Below are 20,570 nucleotides of genomic sequence, written 5' to 3' on the forward strand. Positions count from 1 at the left end.
GGCACACAGTAGGTGCTCAGGGCCTAATGAAGAGGTATTGTTTTTACCACCCAACATTGCCTGACAGGTGTTTGGAAAAAAAAAAAAAAAAGCACCTACATTGCATGGACACTGTGTGTGTGTTTCAGACTAGAAACTTGGCACTGGATTCCGAAGATCAACACGGGATTTTTCTTTCTCTTCCCTCTCTCGCTTATAAATGAGGGCACAGCTGGGTTCTGTGATAAAATGCCCAACTCCACCTGCTCTAGATGTGGCAAGGTACGTTTGGGCTCCTATAAGTCTGCTCTGTGACACACTTGCTTCTGCAGCTCCTTCCTGGGGTGGGGAGTGGGGTGGGAACACCTGATCATAGGGTGAGGAAGCGGCTCACCAGGACTAAGGGGGTTTCGAGGAGGTGGGACTTTCAGTGCTAAAACCCAGAATGTGCTGTCCCAACCAGGAAAAGCTGATCACCTTCCCTGAGAGTTTGGGATTCTATGAGGACTCCTGTCTGGAGTGCAGCCCCACTGCTAGGGCGGTCCTTTATTGTCAGAAACCTTATTCCCAGAAGGAGACATGAAGTGGAAACTGAGTGTCCTCTGCCCTGCGGTGCCCAGCTTCATTCAAGGCAAGCTTGGTCCCCCGGCTTTCATGGGGATGTGAACGCCTTGCCAGGCTCCTCTCTGCTCCTTCCTCACTCCTTAGCACTGGCCTTGGCATCCTCTAGCTGAGCCCAGCTCCTGTCCCTGAAGAGCTGCTGCCCCAGCCCCACTGCCAGCACAACCCCTCCCACCCCACCTGTCCCAGGGCCACCTGCACTCACTTAGGCTCTATCTCTGCTTGGGGGCCACCCTAACACTGGTTCTCTTTTCACCTTAAAAAGAGTTGCTGGAACTGAACCCCAGTGACTTGTCAGCATTCACGCCACTCCTTCCAAACCCTCCAGAAAGCACACCTGTGGATGAGAGGCGCAATTAACGTTATCAGTCATAAAGGATCAGAAGGAAAACCCAGTGGCCGTTGGGAATTGTGAGTGCCATAACCACTTCCAAGCATTCGGGGTTTTGTTTTATTTTCTCTGGCCTGGAGGGGTGTGGAGAGGGGCCATATATAAGACAAAGCCAGTTTTCTCTTTTTGAGACACAGTCTCATTCTGTCACCCAAGCTGGAGAGCGGTGGCGCAATCTCAGCTCACTGCAACCTCTGCCTCCTGGGTTCAAGCAATTCTCATGCCTCAGCCTCCCGAGTGGCTGGGACTACAGGCACACCCCACCATGCCCGGTTAATTTTTTGTATTTTTAGTAGAGATGGGGTTTTGCCATGTTGGGCAGACTAGACTCGAACTCTCAAGTGATCCATCCGCCTCGGCCTCCCAAAGTGCTGGGATTACAGGTGTGAGCCACTGTGCCCGGCCCACTTCAAATTTACCACTCCAGACCTTTCTTCTAGAGGGGGAGAACTGGAACCTACGAGAAATCATATGGATCTGAAATTCACCCCTGGAAACTGACCTGGGGTAAGGACACCAGGTGGAATGAACCCCCAAGTAGACCCTACAGAGGCAAGGAAGGAGATTGAGACCTGTCTGTAGAAAGCTGTTATGAGCCTAGAATTTTAACTTATGCTATTGACACCATGCCAAGCACCCAAGGAAAAGGAAAGAGAAGAACCTACACCTCCTCCCCCTTGCTAGTGAGTGAGGTAAAATGATCTGGGGAGGAAAAACAAAACAAAACAAAACAAAACGAGGTAAGGAACACCAGATGGAGCAGAGAGGCTGCCCAGAAATTGCTGCTTTTGTCAACCTAGATTTGTTTGCAGGTGAGTGCAGTGTTGATAGAAAGCAAGTCTATTTCGAGAGGGGATCCCCAGGATCTCCTATCAAAGAGCAAGCTCTGGAACTAGTCTCCAAACACAGACAGATCTACTGACAGAACCACAATCACTCCAACCCCAATCTCCCAAGAGGTTCTGAGGACACAATAGTTCTCAATCCTTAAGTGCACATATTGTTCACAGAGAGTGACTCAGTGGTTAGTAATGGCTTATTAGGCTGTTCCTGGAGGTAATTTACATCTCGTTTGAGCCTCTGCTTTTCAGGCATTTTTCTGCAATGGCTCTAGGCTTTTTTTTTTTTTTAAAAAAGAAACTAAATCCATTTAATACTCATGCATATTCTGCAAAATGCCTTAAATCAGTACCTAAAACTTGAAACTAGTTTTTCCCCCAGTGAAGAAATTCTCTGGCCCTGTTCTCTCTTACTTGCTGTCCTATGATTGAAAAGCACCTTTTGTGGGGGAATTTTTAAAATAATTGCCACCAAAGACTTCAAATGGAATTCAGATTGCAACCTATTTCACATTTCATGCTTTTGTGACATTCTTGTTCAGGAATGAATCTTTTATGAAAGGTCTATTTTAAGTTGCACCTTCCAGAACCTTATTTTTGTCTCTGAAAGGAAGAGGCAGAGCAGAACCTGGATTCTTCCAATTCACTGATTCACTGTGAGCTTAGCATTGGCTCTCCTGGGGGTCGGCAGGGTGGGGGTGATGGGCTCCAAGCAGAGGCAGGGGGCACTGGCTTTGCTCTCAGCCTTGCCTTTTTTTTTTCAATCAGGCTGTCTTATTCAACTGAAAACAACCCCCCAAGGATTTAAGCACGCTTTCTCGTGCTTTCTCCAGCTCCTCCCTGAAGGAAAAACTCACTTGATCTTAAGCACCAACTGCTGTCCAGTCAAATTTCTCACCTCTGCCAAGCAGCCATGCCTTCGAGTTCCCAGCACCTCGTGGGGTCTGCAGGCTGACTGTGGCCTCTGTCAGTGGACCCAGAGTTGTTTTCCCAGGTGTGGGGGAGGGTTTTCCCAGTGGGGGGGAGGGTTTCCCCTGAGACTTCTCCACCCACGCTTGTCTGTTCATTCCACAGATTTTTTTTTTACTATCTTCCTTAAGAGAAAGTATCTAAAAACTCAGAAATGAGGCAAAAAGATGCCTTCATACCCTTTCCCCAAAGCCATCCTAGCATTGTGTAATAAGTCCTGTGTTAGATTGGCTTCCCCTGATACGGACTCTGAGACAGGCAGGTGCAAGAACAGGGTGTGGGGGCTGCTCCAGGCAGGAACTCTTGTGGAAAGGGAGGCAGGGGTGAGGGAGAAGCTCACCCACAGCGAGGCTGCTGCTGAGGCCTCAGCCTGTCCCATGGAAAGCTCTGGAGCCCAGGTGGCCATCGGTGTTGTTGCAAATTAAGGCAAGAGCACTAGGCTTTGTATCACCTGTTCAAGACCAACCAGGAGTAAGGGAGGGAAGGTGTACACTTGGGGGAGGAAGTTTCCTTCCATCTCAGGTGATTTCCAGGTAAGAACAGAGCTGTAAGCCATCTACCCATATCAGCAGCTGATACTCCCAGCAGCTGGGGGACAGGGCTGAACCCCAAAGACGGTATCTGGGTAATATCCAAGGGTCCGTCAATGTGAAGGGATGGGCACTTTGACTTAGTATGCATTATTGATTAAGGCCCAGATTCCAGACACTAATTTAAAGGAAATTGCTAAGTTGCAAATGATGTTTGTCTGGTAGACATGCAAACAGTTCCTGTCTGATAGAAAAGATAGCCCCGGGCTAGGCGCGGTGGCTCACACCTGTAAGCCACTTCGGGAGGTGGAGGCAGGCGGATCACCTGAGGCCAGGAGTTCCAGACAAGCCTGGCCAACATTGCGAAACCCGAAACCCCGTCTCTACTGAAAATACAAAAAAAATTAGCCGGGCATGGTGGCAGGCACCTGTAATCCTAGCTACTCGGGAGGCTGAGGCAGGAGAATTGCTTGAGCTGGGGAAGCAGAGGCTGCAGTGAACCAAGATCATGCCACTGCACTCCAGCCTGGGCAACAAGAGTGCAACTCCATCTCAAAAAAAACAAAGCCCCAAAGGTTATGGTTTCATTGTCCTATATATAGGACATAAACCAGTTTTGAATTTGATTTAGCAAAACCATTGTCAGTGCTCCCTCTTTCAATAGCTACATCTACATGAGTCTGTCGTACACTCCTGGGACCAATGTTACTATCCTGCTGGTTTCCTGCTCCCTTGCCTCACCCTAGTCCTGGCCCCAGCCCCATGTTGCCTATATTTGCCTGAGTCATGATTTCAACATTTTTTTTTTTTTTTGAGACAGGGCCTTGCTCCATTGCCCAGGCTGGAGTGGTGTGATTATAGCTTACTGCAGCCTTGGCCTCCCAGGCTCAAGCAATCCTCCCACCTTAGCCTCCTGAGTAGCTGGGGCCACAGGCACACACCACCACACCTGGCTAAGTTTTTTTTTTAATTTTTAGTAGAGATTGGGTCTTGCAATGTTGCCCAGGCTGGTCTCGAACTCCTGCACTCAGGTGATCCTCCCACCTTGGCCTCCCAGAGTGCTGGGATTCCAGGTATGAGCCACTGCACCCAGACATGTTTTCAACTTTGACATCTCTGAGTGCCTCCTCTAGAAACAGTGTTGATGCAGCCGCCCTCTGGTGAGCTCTGGTGATTTGTCAGGGTCTGTACTTCACTCTAGATGTGATCGGAGGTAGACACGTGCCTACTATGATCCAGGCCTTGTCCCAGATGCAAGGATGAAGCCAGGAGGCTCTACAGGTGTGTTGCAGCTGAGACCCTAGGGCCAGTCAAAGTGGGGCTCAAACCTCACTGCTCACTGTTAGCCATGTGACCCTGAACAAATGATTGAGACTTTCTAAGCCTCAGTTTTCGTATCCTTAAAACAAGGCTAGTAACAATGAGTGCCTTGAAGAACTAACGCCCATAAAATGCTTTGTCTAGGGAATACTATATTCAACAAATGGCAGGTATTATCACTAACCATTCTCTATTTTTATTGTGGTAAAATGTATGACAAAATTCATCATTTTAATCATTTTCAAGTGTACAGTTCAATGGAATTAAGTCCATTCACATTGTGGTACAACCATGACCACCATCCATCTCCAGGATGTATTCACCTTTCCAAACTGATCCTTTGCCCATTAAACACTAACTCTCCATTCCCCTCTCCCTCCAGCCCTGGGTAATCACTATTCTATTCTCTGCCTCTATGAATTTGGCTACTCTGGGTACATCTTATAAGTGGAATCATACACTATTTGTCCTGTTGTCTTTTTTCACTTAGCACAATGTCCTCAATGATGTTGTAGCAGTACCAGAATTTCATTCTTTTTAAGGCTGAAAATATTCCATTGTATGCCTATATATCACTTTGTGTTTATCCATTCCTCCATCAACCGACATTTGGGTGATTTCTGTCTTTTGGCTATTGTGACTAATGCTACTATGAACACAGGGACACAAATATCTGTTCAAATATCTTCTTTTGATTATCTTTGGCATATACCTAGAAATGGAATAACTGGATTGGATTGTAATTCTATGTTTACTTTTTCGAGAAGCATCCGTAACGTTATCCATAATGACTGCTTCATTTCACATTCCTGTTAGTGACGCACAAGAATTTTAACTTTCCCACATCCTCATCAACACTTGTCATTTTCTGTTTTTTGTTTTTTGACTTTTTTTTTCTTTATAACAGGCATCCTAATTGGTGCGAACTGGTATCTCATCACGGTTTTTATTTGCATTATTTGCATTTCCCTAATGATGAGTGATGCCGAGCATCTTTTCACATGTCTGTTAGCCATTTGTAAATCTTCTCTGGAGAAATGTCTACTCCAGTTCTTTGCCCATGACTCTAATTGGGTTGTTTGTATTTTTTTGATGTTGAGGGGTGGGACTACTAGCTCTTCTTAAGAGGAGGAAAGCCACTCTGTGTCCTCCCAACAGACATTCATACACACACTCCAGGTGATGGCCATAGAGTTGAGCCAATGGGACAGATCCCTGAAACACAAAGCAAGGAACTGCTGCAGCAGTGCGCAGACTTGCCTGGAAATCAGCGCCACGAGTCAGGGGTACAGGCTGTACTCATAAGCAGGATACTCCAGCCAGCCTCTGAACACACTGGGACATTGGTTTCATCAGTGCAGCACACTCTAACCCAGTGAGATAAGAGACTACAGATGAAGCAACTCAAATACCAAGACAACTTGGCTCAGCACCTACTGGGAGAGGACGTGGTCTTTTCACACCCGCTTCTGCACTGGGCTTGTCAATCTCACCTTGCAGAGAAGCTGAACAAACCCTGGCCTGCCCTTCTCACCCTACCTGATGCCAAGGCGATGAGGTAGCCAGTGACCAGGAATGTCTGAGCTTCAAATAGAGATGCCCCATGCCAAAATCAAGGCTTTCCTTTGGAGTAAGTATAAGCACCCTGGTGTCTTCTAAAAGTCTGGTCTGGTTTCTTTGGGCCACGCATCTAGCACAGAGCCTGGAACATCAGAAGGGGTTTAACGAAAGTTGCATAGAACTTTGTGGCCCTGGTGAAACCTGGGGAGAGCCCACAGAAAAGTGACTCTCCCCCTTTGTAATGAAAATCAAGGCACTTGCCTTCCTGAAAATCCGACATCCTCACAGCCACTGGAAATTGTTTCCATGGCAAAGCAATGAACAACACATTACATTCATATTAATTTGCTAGGGCTGCCATAACAAAATACCACAGGCAGGGTGGCTGAAACACCAGAAAAAGTTCTGGAGCCTAGAAATCCAAGCTCAAGGTGTCAGCAGGGATAGATTGTTCTGAGGGCTGTGAGGGGAAGCCTGTTCCATGCCGCTCACCTGACTTCCGGTGGTTTGTGTTCTTTGGCTTCCACTGCTTCACCTCAATCCTGGCTTCACCTTCACGTGGCATTCTCCCTGTGCTTCTGTGACTTTCCATAGTCATCTTCCTATATGACACCAGTCATACTGGACGAGTGGCCCGTCCTTCTCCAGTACGGCCTCATCTCAACTTAATCACATCTGCAATTACCCTGTTCCCAAATAAGGTCACTTTCTGCAGGACTAGGGGTTAGGACTTCAACATATGAATTTTGGGGGGCACAATTTAACCCATAAAAGCATCTGAAATCTATTTCAGCCTGTATCAAAACATCTTATGTACCCCTAAATATATACACCTATTATGTACCCACAAAAAAATTTTAATTAGAAGAAAATTTAAAAACAAAATCTATACCTGTCACCTCTTTTCATTCTGAAAAGCCACAAAATAGCAATGATAATATTCTTCAATTAATGTTTGCAGAAGGTTTCTTTTCATTTGGGGAATCCCTACCCCCTAGCACAGGCCTTATAGAAAAGGTAACAGCGCAGGTTTCAGAGTCAAACAAGTTTTGCCTTGAAGCCCGGCCTCAGCATTTCCTTCCTGGATGACCTAGAATGTGTTACTTAACCTCTCTAATGATCAGACTTCTCATTTATATACAGAAGATAAAAATATTGGGTTGGTGCAAAAGTAATTGCAAAACCCACAATTACTTTTGCGCTAACCTAATAATCAAATTGCAGCGTTGTTGGAGGCAAAGAAGGTAAAATATAGCACCTCATCCATAACAAAAGCTTAGATGCATCAGTGCGGGAGAACGCTAATTGCCGCCTTTTCTCATAGCAATAGAAACCCCAATTTTTAGTGGCATATGACCACCCAACTTCTCCATGCTGCTAAGTGTGATCCTGTGGCCAAGTTCAGCCAATGGCATTGAAGCGTAAGTGTCAAGTGGCTGCTTCTAGGCATCTTCACTAAGCGAACGCTGTGCACGCTCTGACTTTCTTTATTATCTCTTCCACCTGTCTGTTGTTGATGGACATGATGGCTGGAGCTGGAGCTGCCACCTTAGACCATGAGGTGATATTGGGAATGGAGACATGTATGGTGGACCAACAAGACAGAAGGAATCCAGGTCGGTAATGCTTCCTAGAGCAGAGCCCCACACCAACCCTGGACCACCTGCCTCTGAGGTTTTATGGGAGAAAGAAACAAATTGGCATCTTATTTAAGCTGCAGTTACTTGGAAGGGGAGCCTCTATTACTTGGCAGCTGAACATAATCCTGACTGGTACAGTTGGGTCCTTTCCCCGGCTCATTCTAAGTGATCATTAAATGTGTGTTGAATTGGATTATGCCTGTGGTGTTGCATACAATTTCACAAGTTTCCATGGTTGGCCTTCAGGGTTAGGTGTTCTGACTCTGAAGAGCAGAGGGGTAGGTGCCTCTCCTTCAATCCATGTCCCTGTGCAAGTAGTGGTGAGTTTGTGACTCAGAATACAAACCCCTGTAGCCCTCTGAGCACAATGGAGCCTGTTACTGAAGGCCTGTGAGGTAGTTTGTTCTATTTGCAATAGAATGAGGGTGGGTAAAAGGGATAGAGAGAAAGAAGTAGAAAAAAAGCAAAGCAGTTTTCTGTGCCATTCTGCTTTCTCTCCCAATCTCCCAGGAATAGGGCTACTCTTTCTTTTTGTAATATAAGGTTTTTTTTTTTTTTTAAATAAATACAAGGTCTCACTAGGTTACCCAGGCTAGATTCAAACTCCCGGGTTCAAGTGATCCTTCTGCCTTAGCCTCTCAAGTAGCTGGGACTACAGGCATGCTCCACCATGCCTGGTGTAGAGTTGCTATTTCTTGAACACAGTTTATATCCATGATTACCAATCCTGCAGGCCAGAGAACATTTCCCCCGTTTTGCACACGGTGTTCTACAGTTTGCTCAAGGCTCACAGCTATGGAACCACAGAGCCAGGATTGGAGTCCACGTCTGCTGGGCTCCAAAACCTGAGCTCTTCTCAAACCCACATATTACACATCTCCCCCAGAACCCTGTCTACCTTGCTGTTTGGAAAAACTTGTAATCCCAGGTCTGCAATCAAGTTGTTCTGAGTTGCTGTCAATGCAGGAGCCCACCACAATCCAGGACACACAAGGTGGCAGAGAGGATGGGCTTCTGAATCCTGGGAGATCAAAGTACAAATCCCTGCTCTCTGGCTCAGCGTTCATGTGAGCTTTGGGTACATTTCTTGGCCTCTCCATATTCATTTCTTCATCTGCAAGCAGTAAGAACATCCATCTTAAGGGTTTTCCATGAAGGCTAAGTTTTAACCAATGTGATAACTTACATAAAGTGTCTAGCAAAAGAAGGAGCCTGTATTAGTCCATTCTCACGCTGCTATAAGGACATACCCAAGACTGGGTAATATATAAAGGAAAGAGGTTTAATTGAGTCACAGTTCCACAGGGCTGGGGGGGCCTCAGGAACTGACAATCACAGTGGAAGGGGAAGCAAACACTTCCTTCTTCACATGGTGGCAGCAAGGAGAAGTGCAGAGCGAAGCAGGGAAAGACCTCTTTTAAACCCATCGGGTCTTGTGAGAACTCACTCACTATCCTGAGAGTGGTATGGGGGAACTACCCCCATGATTCAATTATCTCCCCGTGGTCCCACCATTACAATTCAAGATGAAACTTCCAGTAGGGACACAGCCAAACCACATCAGAGTTCAATAAGCATAAACAGTAACTCTCTTCCCCTTGGTTTTTTCTAGAAATTCTGCCTAGTAAGGAATATGCGGGCACACATGGGTAAAATCTAACTGGTCCCTCCAACCCACCCCCAAGCCCTTTCTGCCTCTTGCATTGCAGCCTGGGAGAGTGGATGGAGATGAGTTAGAGAATTGGAAGACTCATGAGCCAGTCCTGTCTCGGCCACTTGCCCGCTGGGTGACCTTGGGCAAGAAATATAACCTCTCTGGAGACCTGAGATTGCACACTGAAAGAATTTTATTTTATTTTATTTTATTATACTTTAAGTTCTAGGGTACATGTGCACAATGTGCAGGTTTGTTACATATGTATACATGTGCCATGTTGGTGTGCTGCACCCATCAACTCGTCATCTACATTAGGTATATCTCCTAATGCCATCCCTTCCCCCTCCCCCTACCCCATGACAGGCCCCGTGTGTGATGTTTCCCTTGCTTTGTCCAAGTGATCTCATTGTTCAATTCCCACCTATGAGTGAGAACATGCGGTGTTGGGTTTATCGTCCTTGAGATAGTTTGCTGAGAATGATGGTTTCCAGCTTCATCCATGTCCCTACAAAGGACATGAACTCATCCTTTTTTATGGCTGCATAGTATTCCATGGTGTATATGTGCCACATTTTCTTAATCCAGTCTATCATTGATGGACATTTGGGTTGGTTCCAAGTCTCTGCTATTGTGAATAGTGCCGCAATAAACATACACACACTGAAAGAATTTTATAAATGATAAAATGCTGGTCAAACAAAGATGGCAGCACAGCACTCAGATGTAGAGTGGGGATAGAAGCCATCACTCCACGTTTTATTTTTAGAGGATAGCTGGACAAAGGACTCTCTTCCACAAAAGACTAGGGAAGGCAGTTTGGTTAATGGTCCTTCACCCACAGGCCAAAAGGTGGAAGGTCGCAGCAAGGCCTTGTCTACCAGGAAGATTCCTGCTGGGAAGCCTGGGGGCTAGCTGCCCTTGCAAGGCGGGAGCAACTGGTTTTCCAGCCAAAGAAAGGAACACTTTGTATTCAGGATTCTAGGGAAGAAGAAAGAGGAGGCGAATGGAGAGACTGAGACTGCCAGAGTCTCCCCCTTGCTTCCTCACTGAGCAGAATCCAGTGGCTCATTTAATGGCGGCCATTGTTGTTATTATTAGTTAATACCTACTGAACACTGTCTAGGGCCCGGCATGGTGCTAGATAAGCACTGTCTCATTGAACCCTCACGACTGCCCAGTGCAAGGTTGATGTATTCATTTGGCTGATCTGGCAACTCCTCATTTGACTGATCTGGCAACTCAGGTTAGAGGCACTTCCCTGCCTGACTCCAAGTACGTGGCATCCTACGTAGGTGCTCATCACCCATGTGCCATCCTACATAGATGTTCATCACCCATGTGCCATCCTACGTAGGTGCTCATCACCCATGTGCCATCCTACGTAGGTGTCCATCACCCATGTGCCATCCTACATAGGTGTTCATCACCCATGTGCCATCCTATGTAGGTGCTCATCACCCATGTGCCATCCTATGTAAATACTCACCACCAGTGTGCCATCCTGTGTAAGTGCTCAATACCAATGTGCCATCCTATGTAAATGCTTACCCATTACCTGCGTGCCATCCTACATAAGTGCTTGCTCATCACCTGCACTCCATCCTATGTGAGTGGTCATCATCTGTGTGCCATCCTATATAAGTGCTCACCACCCATGTGCCATCCTATGTAAGTTGGGCTCATTACCTGTGTGCTATCCTATGTAAGTGCTCATCACCCGCATAACATCCTATATGAGTGCTCATCACCCGCATGACATCTTATGTAAGTCCTCATCACCTGCGTCCCATACCACATAAGTGCGTACTCATCACCCGCATGTCATTCTATATGAGTACTCGTCACCCACATGACATCTTATATAAGTGCTCATCACTCAAGTGACATCCTACGTAAGTGCTTACTGTAGATCAGGGTGTGCCAGTGAAGCACTGAGGAGATAGGAATGACCCTGACAAGGTGCCTGGGTCATAGTCCATGAAGGGGGCAAAGGCCTAAACAGAAAGAGGGTCGCACATGGGGCTTACAGGACCCCACATCCCATCTCCTCCTTGTTCTTATGCTCAGTTTTGGAACCACCACCCACCAACTACCCCAGGATTCTAGAATCATGGGGTGCAGGGTCTCCTTCTCCTCTCCCCTACACTCAGCCACTTGTCCAGGTCAATCAGTTTGATGCAAGGTCAAGCTGCAGGTGCCAGGCTTAGGAGTGACTGACAGTCTTTATTATTGGGTCCTACCACTGAGCGTCCAAAGGCAACCAGTACCAGTTTTGTTACAAGGAAAGGAACAAGACGGAGAAAAGGAGCTGGGTGCAGTGGTGCATGACTGTAGTCCCAGGTACTCAGGAGACTGAGGCAAGAGGATCACTTAGCCCAGGAATTCAAATGAGCCTGGGCAACCTGGTGAGAACCTGTCTCAAAACCAAACCAAACGAAAACAAAACAAAGATCAAGAAAAGGGCAGGTCATTGCAAAAACAGAGTGATCTTCTTGGGCATCTTCACTTAATTGGTCATTTCACGGGCTCTCTTTCCATCCTCTCAACAGCTCTGGGATGTGATTGGTGTCCCTATTTCATAGATAAGGAATCTGAGGATCAGAGAGGGAAGGAACTTGCCTAGGATCACACAGTGAGGAAGTGGGCAAGCCAGATGTTCCCATTCTAGTTCATTTCCATCTAGATCTACAGAGCGGGGAGAAGGAAACCATTAATTAGGCTTGTAACAAATGCTTGTAAAAGATGCTTCCAAAAAGACTTCTCAGAGGAGGGGCCTCATGGGCTAAGGGGTAAACAGAATGGATTTGGAAGTCCATCTGCCTGGGTGTAAGTCCTATCTCCACACTCACTAGCTTCCAGACCTGTTTCCTCTTGTAAAACAAAGGTGATAATAGCACCTGCTTCTTGGGAATTATTGTGAAAATTAAATAAGCCAATGAAGATAAAGCACTAGAATAATGTTTGAAACACAGTAGCTCGGGCATTATCCTATCATTGAAAAATAATAATATTATTCCCACTATATGACTATTGAAGAAAGATCACAATTTGTTGAGCATCTATTGTGTGCCAGGCACCATGACTGATGGTATTTCTATTATCACTACTCCACATTATAATACTACAAAGTAGGTATGGTTATTATGCCCAGAGAGAGAAAACCAAAACCCGAAAAGAATATGGTAGCCAGCCTCCAAGGTGCTCCTCAATTTTCCTTCCCCCTGGTATTCATGTCCTGCTGTGACCTTCTCCCACATCAAATAGGGCTGGCTGACCCATGTAACCAACAGGATGTGGTGGAAACAAGGATGCATGACTTCTGAGGCTACATCATAGAAGACATGGAAGCTTCCATCACTTTCTCAGATGGCTAACTTTGGGGAAGCCAGCCACCATGCCATGAGGGCACTCAAGCAGCCCTGTGGAGAGGCTGGCATGATGAAGAACTGAGGACTCTTGTCAATGGCCAGCACCAATTTGCCAAGAAAGTGAGCTGCCAGGGTAGCAGATTTTCCAGCTTTAGCTGACGTGTTTACCACAGCCTCATGCGAGACCTGTAGCCAGAACCACCCAGGAAAGCCTCTCTTAAATTCCTCATCATAGAAACTGTGAGATTAAAAAAAAAAAATAAGCCTCTCTCTCTCTCTCTTTCTCTCTCTCCCTCTCTTTGTAGTGATGGGGTCTTGCCCTGTTGCCCAGGCTGGAGTGCCGTGGTGCAATCATAGCTCACTGCATCCTCAAACTCCTGGGCTCAAGTGATCCTCCTACCTGAGCATCCTGAGTAGTTTTTTTGTTTTTAAGTCTCTAAGGGTTGGGTAATGTGTTACAGAGAAAATGATGGTGAATACAGAGGATGGACAACACGCCTGGGAATAAGAAGATTGAGATGCAGGTGTGCCTGGCTCAAAGTCCATGCCCATAACCCCCACATCATAAAAAAGAAGGAGAAGGATATTCAGGTTGTGCCATATGCCTTCCTCCCCTCGCCCCTCTAAACAGAGTCCAGCTGGCTGGGGAATAATGGCACACAAAGACCCCATGCTGAAGGCTAGAGCCAGTCCAGACCTGGCTCAAGAGAAGAGGTGGGGTTGCCCAGGGACTGGAGGCATCCAGCTGTCTGCCCCCTTCCCTGTTTTGGGAGGCCCTGCGGAAAGGAAGGGGTATTCACCTTGTTTGGAAGCTGCCCGCTCAGGCCAGTGGCCATGGCAACCCTCACCATTCAGAGCTTCTCCTCCAAGCCTGAAATTGCCCAGAGTACCAGCTGCCACCCTCAGATGTACCCACCACGGCCCAGTCTGCCACCTTCCTCCAGGCAGAGCCTTCCACAGCTGCTGGAGCCTCCCCTAGGAGCTCCAGTGGGGAGAAGCAGAGGTCCTCTCCTACCCCTTAGCCCTGGGGTCTGGAATTCAACCCTCCCCCACTCTGTTCCCAGTTGCCCTCTGTTCAGCAAGAGGAGCCTGGAAACCACCTCGATCCGAGTCCTCAAACTCCCTCTCCCCTGTGCCGCTCTGAATTCCAGGCTATCACCACAACATAGCCAAAACACTCTGGCTCGCTTTGAAAGTGTCTGGGGAGCTTTTGATCCCCTGAAAAAAAAAAAAAAGGCATTTATTATCAGAGCCACTGTTTGGACCAGATTTTAGTGTCCTCAAGAGACAAAGAGAATTCTCTCTGCAGTTAAGGAAGCTTCAAAATAGAAAATCGGAGGGTGGGGTTGGTGACGGCCAAAAAGAAACATCTATCAACCAGCAGGGAAGCGAGGACCATAAACCTCTTTGGTGGCTACAGGTTTCATCACAGCCTGACTTATGCATCTAACTCTGGAGAGGAGGTGAGAATGGGGTGTGAAGAAGTCAGAGGGTTCCGCAGTCTTCCCTTCTTCAGCGTTGGTGGCCACAGTCCGTCTGTGGTCACCTGCTCCCATAGCTCCCCGCTCTGCCTTCCATTTATTGAGACCTTCCCTTTGCATTTGCAGAGGGGAAGAAGCAGAGGTTAGGTTGCTGACATTCTGCACACCCCACCACTCCCCAGAGAAATCCTGGGGCCGATCAGTAGAATCCAGCCACCTCTCACTGGTAGAAGGCACGTGTTTTTCTCCCTGGAGGTTTTTAACCTGTTGCTTCATTGTAAGCCTCCTATTGTCAAGTAGAGAGAAACTGAGGGACTTTGGAAGCCAACAGACTTGGGAAATTCTTGGCAAATTCTTAACTCTGTCTCTTTGTGGGTGACCTGGGATATGTTCCCGGTGTCCTCAGCCTCCGAGTGCACTTGGAAGATTAAATAGGATAATCCATGTGGAGTGACCAGTGCGAGGCCCAGCATGTTCTAGAAGCTCAAAGGAATGGCTACCATAGGTCAGGGTAAGGTCGCTACCACTTTTCACAGATGACCCAACTGAAGCTCAGAGAGGGTGAGTAACAATCCCAAGGTCACAAAGCATATTGGATGCAGAGCCCAAACCAGGACCTGGGGCTCTAGGTCTCCGTCCACCTTGCCATTTGTTTCTCTCACTCAGCTAGACATTTTCATTCCCATCTGTAAAATGGGGATAGGGATAGTACCTATTCGTAGGATAGCTGGAGGGACAGTGTGGGAGGTGGTCAGGCGTGTGGACTCTGGTACCAAGTTCCTAGGTTCAAATCCCAGTTCTCCATCTATGAACTTTGTGACCTTGTGTAAGTTATTGACATCTGGGTGCCTCATCTCTCCCATCTGTAAACTGGAGCTAATATGAATCTAGCTCACAGGCTTGTTGGAGGAATAACTGGGGTTAATAGTCAGTAAAGATCCCTCAATAATCTAAAACCCTGCTGCCTGGGGTTCCCACACCCAGAGGTCTAGGCTAACCAAGCCCAGGGCAGGCTTCTGGGAGATGGTGAAGCTGGCTGCAGACTGTCCGGACACCACAGAGGGCTTGATGGGATGAGGAGAGGCGCTGCCCCAGCAGGACTGGGACTGGGAGGGAGGGTCAAGGGGACTGGAGGCCTCTATCCCATGCCACCTTCGGCCAGTATGACCCGAGAATTGCTCCCTCTCTAGCTGAGTGGAGTGTCAGGCATGCTGGCCAAGTTCTTGGGTAACCCAGTTTTAAGCAATTCTCTAAAGGAGTGTTAAGCCCCAGAGGAATGCATGTCGGCTGTGTTGGTACAGCTTCTGGGTTTGATCTCTGTTTTAAAGACATTCATTAATCAGCCTCCACTCTATTTTTAGACAACTCATGCCTAGCCATCCACCAGACTCTGGCCCCTCTCTGAGACTGGACTTTGTTTTCTGATTTAAAAAAGAAAAAAAGTGTGAGAGAGAACTGAAGCAATTTTCTTAATGCTCCTTTAAGAAGGGGGTAATACAGAAATCACTTCTCAGCACATCAGCAGTTTGCCAAATTTACACCAAATTGCTGTCCTGATAATGCCGTGTTCATTCCTCTATATTTGGGATGTTTTGCCTGTTTTGTGACTGTTTCTTTAGGAGTCAGCTTCCTCTACCAGACTGAGAATAAGCAGAGAGTCTGTCTCTCTTGCTGTTGACATGATTTCTTTATTAGTGTCCCCAGCATCTAACGCAGTGTCTGGCACCAAGGATCTCCATAAATATTTGTCAGGTGGATGCCCATTGTTCCTGTCCCTGTCCCTTCTTTCTCTTCAGCAAGACATATGGCACCTTGAGGGTGGTCTCTGAGGGATAGAGATTTTGCCAGTCCAGCTAACTCTCTTTCCTCTGCTTCTCATACAGAAATCCCCTTTCCACTAGGGACCCATTTCATGTGGTTCAGATAAGGTGAACCTTGTTCACAGGGTCAGACATATGACCCAGACCTGGCCACAGTTCCCAATCTCCGCGAACACAGTTGGTTCAGACATGGACCCGTGAGCTAAGAAAAGCTGATGAGAGCACCCACAGGAGAGTAAGGTACAGCGCAGTTTGGGATCTAGATCTGTGCTGTCTAATACAGTAGCCAGTAGCCATGTGTAGCCATTTAGATCTAAATTTGAATTAACGAAAACTAAAAATTAACTAAAATAAAATAAAAAATTCAGCTCCTCAACCACATTATTCATATTTCAAGTGTTTTAATAGCCATGCATGGCTAGTGGTTACTGTACCATACAGCACAGATATAGGAGAGTTCTATTATCATAGAAAGTTCCGTTGCCGTTGGACAGCACAGACACTGCCATTTCTGAACCGGTCCCAAAAGATTTCTTGATCTATCTATCTTTCTTCCTTCCTTCCTTCCTTCCATCCTTTCCTCCTTTCTTCCTCCCTCCCTCCCTCTTCTCTCTCCTTCTCCTTCCCCTTCCTCTTCCTCCTCTTTTTCTTCTTCTTCTCCTTTTTATATTAAATTTGTTTGAGTTGGCTTTCTATTATATAGAACCCAAACAGTCTTGACCAAGACAGACAGGACTAATTATAGTTCATCAAGCACTCCTAGATGCTAAAGTTCATCCAGATGAGATCATTTAACACCCACAGAGTCATTGAGTTTCCAGACAAGCCCTTATCAGTGGATCACAGAATACCAGTTTATCTTCTCAACTTTGACCAGGCAAATATCTCACCCTTTCTTCCAGATATTGATGATTCCAGATAGATGATAGATAGATAGATAGATAGATAGATAGATAGATAGATAGATAGAGCATCACTCACTCACCTGGCATAGTAATCTTACACCTTTCTTCACTTAATTACCCCCATTCTGATCTGATATTCAAGTTGTTCCTATTTGCACAATGAAAACCTCCTGCCTTTGAGAAGCAAGGATCTGAGGCTTAATTGGACCCCCTTAAATTTGAGGGCTCCCTCAAATTTAAATTAAGGAACTTGGGTCAGTAAGAAAGAGAATTCTCACAAAAATCGTAGAACAACTCCAAACTCAGTCTTTCCAAAGGTTAAATGTGATGCAGAAGATGACAGGAAGACCAGGAATCAAGACACTATTCTCTTGCATCTTCTGTAGCACCTGATTATTAATGTGACTCTATCCCCACTACTAGCTGCTAGACTCTCAACTTCTATACCTTCAGCTCAAATCTTAAAGACAGAGACTCTGAAGAACCTAATTTGCCCTTACCCCTGTTAAGAAAGTTCCAGACTAGACCTCTCCATAGACTACCAGCCAGCCAATGAACTGGTTGCTCTTGGGTCAGATGCTTTCCTCTGGTCCAATCAGCTGAGGTGGAAGGGGTCACATGATATCAGAACAATAACAGGTCTGATCTCTCAGCAGAGATGGTGGATGGAGCAGTGGTTCTAAATATACAGTGTTAAAAAAGTATCAGTGGGATCAAGGTTAAATGTACCGACTGTGAGTCCAGACTGGGCTCAAATGTAATTCTTCTGTTCATTAACTGTGACATTGGGCCAGTTATTTCAACTCTTATCTCTAAAATGAGGGTAATAATGCTTATCTCACCAGATTGGTTAGCAGAGAGCCTGTTGGCAGCAAGCACGCATACTCTGTTAGCTATGTTTTTATTTATTTGTTGAATTTATTATTTTTTGAATTATATTATTAGCCTCTTCTGGATACCAAGGAAGTTATCCACAGAGGGAAAAATTATACCAAGAAGCAAGAGAGCCTGTTTTCTGACCCCCTCTCAGTCACTTGGTAATTATTGTTCCTCAGTCTTCACATCTGAGGGTATAACAATTTTTCCTGACTGAAGACAGAAGGGGTATACCAGATGGTTTCACCGAGATCCATCAAATTCTAGTCAACGATTCTTGTACTTTAATTAAGCCCATTCCTTCCTGTTTGGTCTCCTAAGGGCAGAGAATAACCATGTAAGCTCTGGCCATTTTAAAAAATCATCATTCCTGCTCTAATCGTATCAAACCATTCATTCACTGATCACCCTGGGAAGGTCAACAGCAATCTCTGAAGAGTCTGGTACCATGCCCTGCTCACAAGTCACTGCTATAAGATTGACATTTATCGAAATGTCTGCCCATCTCTGCAGAGATGCTCCTAATGTGACTTGTTTCTGCTTCACGACAATGACCTTGGTTACAGCCAATTGGTCCAGGAATAGGCACCTGACCCAGTCTGGGCCAATCTGGCTCCCTCTCTTGGGAATGGTGACCAAAAGAGTCTGTCTCAGCAGAAACTGGAAATGTAACATAAACAGTCATAAGCCAGGGGCCTGCCGGGAGTGCTGTGGGGGCTAAAGAACAGAAAAGCCTAGTCTACAAAGAAAGAAGAGAATGAAATTGATGTCCAAGAAAACTGGATTCAAGACACCAGAGAGAAAACGAGCCAACCCCTTCACACTTCCAGGCCCTTTCTGAGGCATGACAATGTGGCAGAATGTGTTTTCCAGAATGGTTACAATATTTTTCATCCCACACTCTGTTCCAGAACCTTGTCACTGCATCAAAAGATGGTGTCTATATCCCTTCCCCCTGAAACGGGGAGCCTCTGTGACTGCCCACAGTTCTAGGATGTGGCAGAAGTGATGCTGTGTGATTGCTGAGTCTAGATCATAAAAGGCAACACAGCTTGCACACAGCTCTATCTCTTTGGACACTCATTCTTGGAACACAACCACCATGCTCTGAGGAAGCACAGGTCACATGGAGCGTCCCATGGGGAGACAAATGGAGGCCCCCAGCCGTCAGCGCTGGCTGAGCAACCAGCTGACAGCCAGCACCAACCTGCCACCAGGTGAGTGCGCCATCTTGAAAGCAGATCCTTCAGTCCCCGTGAAACCGGCCCAGGTGACACCACGTGAAGCAGAGGTGAGACTTCCCCAGTGAGCTCCGTGTAAATTGCAGACTCAGGAGCAATATATGATTGTCATTTAAAACTGCTAAATTTGAGGTTGGTTTGTTAAGCAGCAATAGATCACTAGAACAATGGTGTCTCTGTCTCAGTTTACAAAAGACAGTCCTATATCCTTAGAGCAAAGCCCTCATTCTGGCTTAAGCTAGTTCACATGGATTTATTTGGCCTGCAACTAAAGAATGAAAGCTATTGAAGGCTTCTTTTCCCACTTTAAACATAAGTGAGAGGAGGGAAAGGAAATTAAGGCTCTCTTTCTACTCTGTACCCCACCACATGCATTCAGGTAAAAGTCCTTAGTCTTTTCCACATGTATGTGTATATTTGCATAGCTGGAACCTTAAGCTTTTTTACTCCCTTAAGGATTAGTTATGAGGTTTTGCTCACTTCACCCCAAAGACGACTGTCAGTCACAGAGTGGTAACAAAACCAAAAGACTGTTTCCGTTAAGAACAATGATCCTGACCAGGCACGGTGGCTCACACCTGTAATCCCAGCACTTTGGGAGACTGAGGCGGGTGGCTCACCTGAGGTCAGGAGTTCGAGACCAGTCTGGCCAACATGATGAAACCCATCTCTACTAAAAATACACAAAAATACACAAAATTATAGGCGCCTTTAATCCCAGTTACTCAGGAGGCTGCGGTGGGAGAATCGCTTGAACCTGGAAGGCAAAGGTTTCAGTGAGCCAAGATCGTGCCATTGCACTCCAGCCTGAGTGACAAGAGTGAGACTCCATCTCAGAAAAAAAAAAAAAAAAAAAAAAGCTGGGCATGGTGGCTCACGCCTATAATCCTAGCACTATGGGAGGCTGAGGCAGGTGGATTACCTGAGGCCCAGAGTTTAAGACCAGCGTGGCAAATATGGTGAAACCCTGTCTCTACTAAAAATACAAAAATTAGTGAGGTGTAGTCATGCGCCTGTAATCCCAGCTATTCTGGAGGCTGAGGCAAGAGAATCACTTGAGCTCGCAAGACAGAGGTTGCGGTGAGCCGAGATCACACCACTGCACTCTAGCCTGGGCTACAGAGCAAGACTTCATCTCAAAAAAAAAGAACAGTGATCCTTCCTGGCACAGGCTGCTCTGCCCAGCCACCATCACATAACATGTATCACATAACACAGATCACATAACATGCATCACATAACAGACATTACATAACTTTGTCATATAACACATCACATAACACTTAACATAGCACTGCATCATAGAACATACATCAGGTAACACTGCATCATATACAGCACATAATACCACATAGCATAACATACACACCACA

General features: G+C 46.3%; 1 long non-coding RNA gene across 1 annotated transcript; it reads left to right on the forward strand.

Moving 5' to 3' along the window:
• The first annotated feature begins 436 nt into the window (after positions 1 to 436).
• On the forward strand, positions 437 to 1,304 carry LOC135967894 (uncharacterized). Its single transcript, XR_010582194.1, has 3 exons — positions 437 to 610; positions 929 to 1,011; positions 1,285 to 1,304. It is a non-coding gene; the product is annotated as an uncharacterized lncRNA (long non-coding RNA).
• Positions 1,305 to 20,570: the final 19,266 nt, after the last annotated feature.

This window comes from Macaca fascicularis, chromosome 16, assembly GCF_037993035.2.
Source record: "Macaca fascicularis isolate 582-1 chromosome 16, T2T-MFA8v1.1".
In the NCBI taxonomy this organism is placed as follows: Eukaryota; Metazoa; Chordata; class Mammalia; order Primates; family Cercopithecidae; genus Macaca; species Macaca fascicularis.